General features: G+C 34.3%; 1 long non-coding RNA gene across 1 annotated transcript; it reads right to left on the bottom strand.

The window, feature by feature from the left end:
* Nucleotides 1–5,924: 5,924 nt before the first annotated feature.
* On the bottom strand, nucleotides 5,925–6,733 carry LOC129942444 (uncharacterized). The gene is made up of 3 exons (XR_008781029.1): nucleotides 6,491–6,733; nucleotides 6,340–6,420; nucleotides 5,925–6,274 (listed from the first exon to the last, which is right to left on the bottom strand). It is a non-coding gene; the product is annotated as an uncharacterized LOC129942444 (long non-coding RNA).
* Between the last annotated feature and the right edge of the window lie 843 nt (nucleotides 6,734–7,576).

Below are 7,576 nucleotides of genomic sequence, written 5' to 3'. Positions count from 1 at the left end.
ATATCAACCCCACATGTAAGCCACTCCACAAGGTCATCGAGAAAGAGTGCGAACAGTAAGGGGCTGAGGTTGCAGCCTTGTTTGACACCTCGGTTTGCAATCAGTCTTTCTGATCTGTCTCTACCATTGCTTATATTTGCTGTTGTTTGCTGATAAAGTTTTATCAATGCACGTACGAATTTTGTAGATATTCCTAAATTGTACAGCTTGTAGAACATTGCATTTCGATTTATCATGTCAAATGCAGCCCTAAAATCGACAAAAAAAGTATAGAGCTTTTTATTATGGTCAATTTTCATTTGTGCTATTGAAGTTAAGATGAAAATGTTATCGACAGTAGAGTAACCAGAGCGGAAACCAGCTTGAAACTCGCTGAGTTTTTCGTTCACGGAAACCCACTCTTCGAGTCTTTTGTATAATAATGTTGTATAAGCTTTTAGCACCGAGTTCAACAAAGTGATCCCCCTATAATTGGCTGGATTTGAGCTGTCACCTTTTTTGTATATTGGTAATATCAAGGACTCATAAAACTGATCAGGTAGTGTTCCAAAGTTAAATATGATGTCGAGTGCTTTTGCGAAGTAATCTTTGAAGGTTTGGGAGCTATATTTGTAGAATTCGGCCGGTATGCCGTCAGGTCCTGATGCTTTGCCATCTCTTAAGGAATTAAGTACCAATTCGGCTTCTTCAAATCTAATTTCTTTATCTAAAAGATCGTCCACAATGTTGGGGTGTGCAAAACTCCACGTAATTTGATCCGTTTGATATAGTAGTGATTCAAAATGGAGTCGTAAGCTTTCCAAGGGAATCGAAATTTGTTCTTTTGATTGGAAGTTACCAGACAATTTTCTGGTTAAGGACCAAAATTCTTTTGCATCCTTGCTTTGACTTAGTTCACATGCCAATTTTTCTTCATGAGCTCGCTTTTTTATTTTTACAGTCTGTTTATAGTGCTTATTTGCTTCTATATAATCTATTCTAATCGACTGGGATTCATTTTTTCTTAACAAGTTGAGCAAGGCTAAACACTTTTTTCTAAGTTTTTCGCATTCACGATCATACCATACGGATTTCTTATGGAGTGTACCTGATTTGGGAATTGATGTCGCCGATTTTATGACGATTGATTCGAGGTCACATAAAGGCAAATAATTTGCAATCGATCCACTTTGTTTTGTTTGAAGCATTGCATCCATTTTTGTTTTATATTCTTCTTTTTTAGTTTTGTTCCATTTGAGGATTTTATTACCCAAATCACGAGCGTCTGCTCGAGTACTGCAGGATTTGTTATTTTGAATTGTTATCGTTATTGGCAGATGATCGGAAAATGTTTCCTTTTCTACCTTGAAATATTCGAAAAATGTCCACCAGTCGCCACCCAAGATGCCATAATCAATAACAGAACTACCCTGTTTTCCGACAAATGTATATTCACCCTCGAAGTCTCCTTCTGAAGCCCCATTTAATATGCTCAGACCAAATTCGTTTGCTAATTCTATGATCTTTCGACCCTCTCCATTCACTTTTTTATCTTTCGATTGACGTGTATGATCTGTTATCGCTTTTACCGATTCTTCAGCCGCTGTTCTTGCATTTAAATCTCCAATGATCAACAAGTTTTGTGATTTCAAACCGCAAAGACAGTCATAAAGCGATTCAAAATCTCGTTCCCAATAGTTGCAATTAAGATAGACAGGAACAATATACAACATATTACCCTGATTTTTGACTTCTATGTACATAATTTCTTCAATTTTGCTTATTTTGAAAATTCTATACATCTCTTTCTTTATTGCAATAAGAGTACCACCGCTAGCTCTTCCCTTGCTGGAAGTTCTTTTTGCAGGAGTCCATGCACATTCGTAAGAAGGAAAGTAATTTCTAAATTCTACTATTTTGTACTCTTCTACGTGAGTTTCTAAAAGACAGATAATATCAAAACTATATAGATACTCAAAAAACCCCGGGAATATTAATTTGTTGTTAAAACCACCTACATTATACGCCACAATTTTAAAGTTACAGAAAGCTTCAGTGCCTGTTTCTTTTTGCGGCTGTTGTTGTTGGTGTTGTTGGAGCTGCTGCTTTTGTTGTTGATATAGTTCTGGTTGTTGCTGATGATTTTGTAGTTGATATTGTTGATGTTGTTGTTGTTGGTGTTGTTGTGGCTGTTGCTGGTGTTGTTTGTTCTGGTGATGTTGTTTTTGATGATGTTGTTGCTGTTGTTGTGGTTGTTTTTGTTGTTGGTGTTGTTGTTGCTGCAGGTGTTGTTTTGCCTGATGTTGTTGGTGATATTGTTGTTGGTGTTGTTGCAACAGTAGTAGTTGTTGTTGTTGTAGTAGTAGTTGTTGTTGTTGTTGTTGATTTTCGTGTAGTTGTTTTTGTTGTTGGAGTGTTTGTTGGTGTTGTTGTTCTTGTTGTTGTAGTTGGATTTGTTGGAGCTGCTGATGATGTCTTCGCTGCCTTTGTTGTTGATATTGTTGTTGTTGCTTTAGTTGTTCTTGTTGTTGTTCTTCTTCTTCTTGACTCTTGAGTTGTGTGTTTTTAGTTTTTGTTATTGTCTTTTGTGCACGCTGTTTTGAGACTTGTTTAAAGGTGTTATGTTTTATTATTGTTTGCTATTCAAAATTGTTATGTTGGCTATAGCTAGGGTCATTATTTTGACTAGTAGTTGGTGTAAGTGTTTTGTTAAGGTATTCATTAGTGTTTTTTTGTGTAAGAAACTTTCTTATTGGGTTTCTGGGTTGTTTTTTTGGATTCAATTCCGCAGATCCAATTATGGTTGTTTTTATATTGCTGTCATTGTTGTTTTTAACTATTATTTGTTGCGGTGGGGAGGTCTCGGCAGAGCGACTTCTTTTTTTAGGATTTTCTCGATCATATTCTGCGTTTTCTTTCCAAACTTTCCCTTCTACTAACTCATCTAGCTTAAAATATGCTCTTTTGCCCTGTTTTTTGAATTCCAAAAGCTTAGGCACGAGTGGTTTTCTGGCCTCAAGGAGAGATTTAGGAAGATCCTCTGCGATGCTATATTTTGAGAATATTTTTTTTGACTTGAGTATTTTGTGTTTTTTGTCAAAGCTCTTAAACGTTACACGTATTGGTCTATTCTTCTCTTCCGCGGATTTCCCTAAACGCAAGCAATTTTCAATATCGTTTGAAGTTAATTTAAAAAAAGCAATATTTGGTATAAATTTACTTTCGACTCAAATAGCTTTTCAAAATTTAAAAATATTGTCTTTAAACTTTTTTAATTTCACAGAAAATCTTGATTCAGAAAATGATATTCAGTAGTTTTTTTTATAAAAATCCAACAGTCCGTTTTTTCATAAAAAATAGTACGCAAATTTTTTAAAAATTGATTTTTCGGTTCTTGGTATCTGTGAAAATTATTATTAGAGTACCTTTAGACGACTTCGACTTTTGTGGTTATAACTATATACAATACAATGAGACGTGTGGTCATGAGGTCAGCAAAGAGAAGAGAATTACATAAAATCTCAACATTATAAAATGTCTATCAGCCTTCTGGCATTTGCTATTCTAGTACATTTCTTTTATATTCAGAAAACTTAGAAAAGAATTATTTTTAGTTTGGAAATTGGAAACTAGGGTTCGTCACATGTCTCTCCAATTAATTTCATTCATCTACAAACTTTTAAGCAAGACAAATCGACAGACGTGATGGGAAGTTATCAGTGTCAGCCCCCTTTTTTATTAAAAAAATATAAATTAATAATTTTGGTACTTCACAAAGAAGTGGCCTAGTGACTAACAACGTTCAACCATTCACTGGTGCAAGTTAACTCAGTGATGGGGCGGTTAAATAAAATATAATAATTTTATACATTTGTAAAACCTCAACTTATCCAATTAAATTTGATTTCCAAGCCATTAAATTTACTTGAACTTGAACTATAATTATTAATGTTAGAGATAAGTTAACCGCCCACATTTTGGTATATAAATATTTGAGGTTGTGCATCCACTTGCACAATATATCAAATAAATTATTTATTCAATCTATTTCTCTCCTGAACAGACCTAGAAATTCGATAACGACTACGACACGTTTGGTTCAATTTCCAATTTTGGGGTTTTTATTCAATTATTTCTTTTTTTTTTAAACCACTTACCACATCTGGAAATGATTCAGTTGGACTATTTAACACGTGTAGTCCAACAGTTCATATATCCTACGCAAAATTTATCAAATTTCAAATTTATTATTCCCCGATTATCACATCTAGTGAGCATCATGTGAAGAGGACTCTTCGTCCAGAAACACAAAAAAGGACGAAAAGCTACATACACAGACGACTACGAGTGCGTACATAGATACTTGTTGATTTCGTAAATAAACAAAATATACAATTTATTTATTTAACCAAATTCGATTTTGTGTGATAAATGATTGCTTCAGTTGTTATTATTTAATTAATCCATTGGTAAACCTACAATCGCACCACCACAATATCAATATAAAAAGATATTTGAATAAAAATTAATTGATTTCGTATATTGGATATGAATTTTATAAAATGAATGAATTTCATGGGAAATTAATAAATTGTTCTTCAATTTTGTGGTTTAAAAAAAAAAAGAACTATCAGAAACCGACCACAAAAAAAAGGATCCTTTTTTTGTATGGTTCGTTACACAAAGTCAAGTGCGAGAGCTATTGGTGTAGACAGAAAGCTTTTACAGTGTGTTTAATTGTTTAAATATCTCTCTAGTAAATAATATAGCATTACCAACCCTTTAATTCGACGATTGAAAGCAATCAAGATCTCCTCTCTTGCTGCCAGAGATATCCCTTGTCATGGCTAGCTCCTGTGGCCATATAGTGCTATTAAAATTTTCAATTTATCTCACTTGAATGGAAAATATTGTACAAGCGTACTGGACGTAACGTATTTTCTTTATATTTGGTCATTCACCTGGTCTAACTTTTCCGAAAGAACCTATCCGTTCACATTTCAACGTCACCAACATCATCATCAACTTAAGGGCCAGTCAGCCAGAAGCTATATACGTCATCGTCGTCGTCTTCTTTCGGTCCTTCCTCGGTCATCCCTAAACGATTCTCTGTTCTATTCAAATGTGAAATCATTTCCACTTCAGATGCGAATATTGGACTGGGCAAAGGAGACTTTTCAACGTGTCGTCATCATATCATCGTCGTCGTCCTTTTGAACATACACAAAAGAAGGATTAACTTTTAAAGCTATTATATATCGGTGTCATTTGAATATTGGGTGGCCTAACGCCCACTTTTATCTATTCCCATATCCTTCGTCGGAGAGTCAAGGAAAAGAAAAGGTTGATGATATAGCTACCTACTCGTATGTAGAGGCGGAAATCTTTGATATGAATTTCGTCCTTTTATGTTGAACTTGTCACTCTTCTGCATACCGTTGCTGATTCCATTGCCACTCCCATTGCCGTTGGTGTTTTTGTGCTGATGGTGATGGTAGTTATGTTTTGTTGTTGTTAATGTTGTTGATGTCATATTGTTCTTGTCTTGAGTCCTGACTGCTGGAACAAGTTGTGCAAATAAGGGTAAACGTATGCGTATACATTTAAAGAGAAAGTTTATATGATAAACAAACTATCCCAGTAGGAAATTTCAAAAAATTCATCCGTGAATCACCAACTTATTCCTTGGTGAATGGAAGCTACACCCCATGAAAACATGGTGAAAACATCAGTGAAATTAACATGGGGATTGGATTGGCGTTCACCAAGTTGTGAATTTCATGGTGACTGTTCAGTGAGGAAATCACCAAGCAAGTACATTTGGTGTATTCCAAAGTGAATTGTAGTTGATGAAAAATACCGCGAATTCACACCGGAGAAATCACTGGGTTAGTGGAGTTGCTGATATACTTGTGTACTTTACATTGATGAAAAATGTGATGAATGTTCACCAAGGAATTCACTTTGCAAAATTGAACGCCTTTTTCATAAATTAATATTGACCAGTGGTTTCCTTAGGGAAGCCAATGTAACTCATTCATTAATGCAAATTGACCTGGTGAAAAATTTCGTGAATGTGCATAAATGAAGTCAATCATGTTTTTATTATCGAATTATTTTTTACTCATACCTAAATCTTTGGATACAAATATTTAAAAAAAAACAGTCATATAAATTTTTATGATTTTATTGAAAAAAATGCTGACAATGTGCAGATCCCATTTTTTAGCTGCTCCGTGGTGACACACAAACGTTTAATGTCCGCTCTCATTTCGTCTATCATATCTTGTTGATTCTATACAAAATGTAAAGCAGATATATAGAAATTTAATTTAATAAAATAATAATAGTTATAATTACCGTTTTCTTAAAAATCCGCCTTGCCTGCTTTGTGGGTGAAAATTCAATGGAGTCCATTGCCGACTGTTTAGATCCGGAAGTCTTTAGAAAAAGAGCAAAAAAATAGGACTAGATAATTGTAGAAAGGGATTTGTAATTTAAATAAAATTACCTGAATATTTTCCTTGTCCATTTGAACACAATTACCTACCAATTTACCTAAATATTCACTTTTTTACGCTTATAATTTATTTTCTAAACTCTTTTTAATAATTTTAAGCTTTACTCACTTGTTGACACTATGAACAATGGAATTCAACTGAAAAACTGTTTCTCGAAAAAACAACAATTTTTTCAAAACAAATCACTTACCCCGAACACTGTGCGTTGTTGTTGGAAATAACTTTGTTTCTAAGCAAACCAGGCTGAGGATCGCGAATCGAAGTTTTATGATAATGTAAAAAACCCGAACATTGCAATCCTTCAACCATGCGTCGCCATCACCGTCGGTCGTTGTTGTTGGAAATAACTTTGTTTCTCGAAGCAAACCAGGCTGACGAACGGGAACGGCAATTTTTTATTGTATGTAAAAACCCGAGCATTGAAATTCTTAAACTGAAGCCAATCTCCGTATTATTCAGTGGCAGGTAGAGAAGAAAAAGGCAAATATAAACAAAAACAAAACACCCATCTCGTGCTTCATATCGGGAATGAAATATTTTACAAGGAAAAAGATAGGGTGGATTGTATAATCATAGGAAAAACGCAATGCCTTTCAGTAAGGATTTCATTGCATGCTATTCCTCAATGATTCGAGTAGCTGATTTCCTTGGCGATTTCACACAAAATTTTCATTGGTGAGCAAATTTCCTACTGGGATGTACCTTAGAATAAAGAGACTGAAGGGATACGAACAACACAAACATATATCCTCGTCCTTTTGTATAATCGTAGCCTCAGAGAAGTGGTAAAAAATATGTTGAACGTGTTTGGTGTTGAAATGTCACTTGTAGGTACGAGTAGTCGAAAATACGCATTTCAGGTGTTTCTCAACGAGTATTGTATAAGTTGATTTCGAAGGATATTTCCATATAGAACAAGTGGGAATGTATGGATATAAATATATTTACTTATATATTGGTGGTTTCTCTGTGTGATGATTTAACATCAACAGGCAAATAAAGGTACATATATTTTGGGATTTTGATAAATGATTTTGAATTTACTTTTATGTATGTGCGCTGCAGGTTGACTTTAA

The sequence above is a fragment of the Eupeodes corollae genome, chromosome 1, assembly GCF_945859685.1.
Source record: "Eupeodes corollae chromosome 1, idEupCoro1.1, whole genome shotgun sequence".
Classification (NCBI taxonomy): Eukaryota; Metazoa; Arthropoda; class Insecta; order Diptera; family Syrphidae; genus Eupeodes; species Eupeodes corollae.
This window is presented reverse-complemented; position numbering and strand designations above follow the sequence as displayed.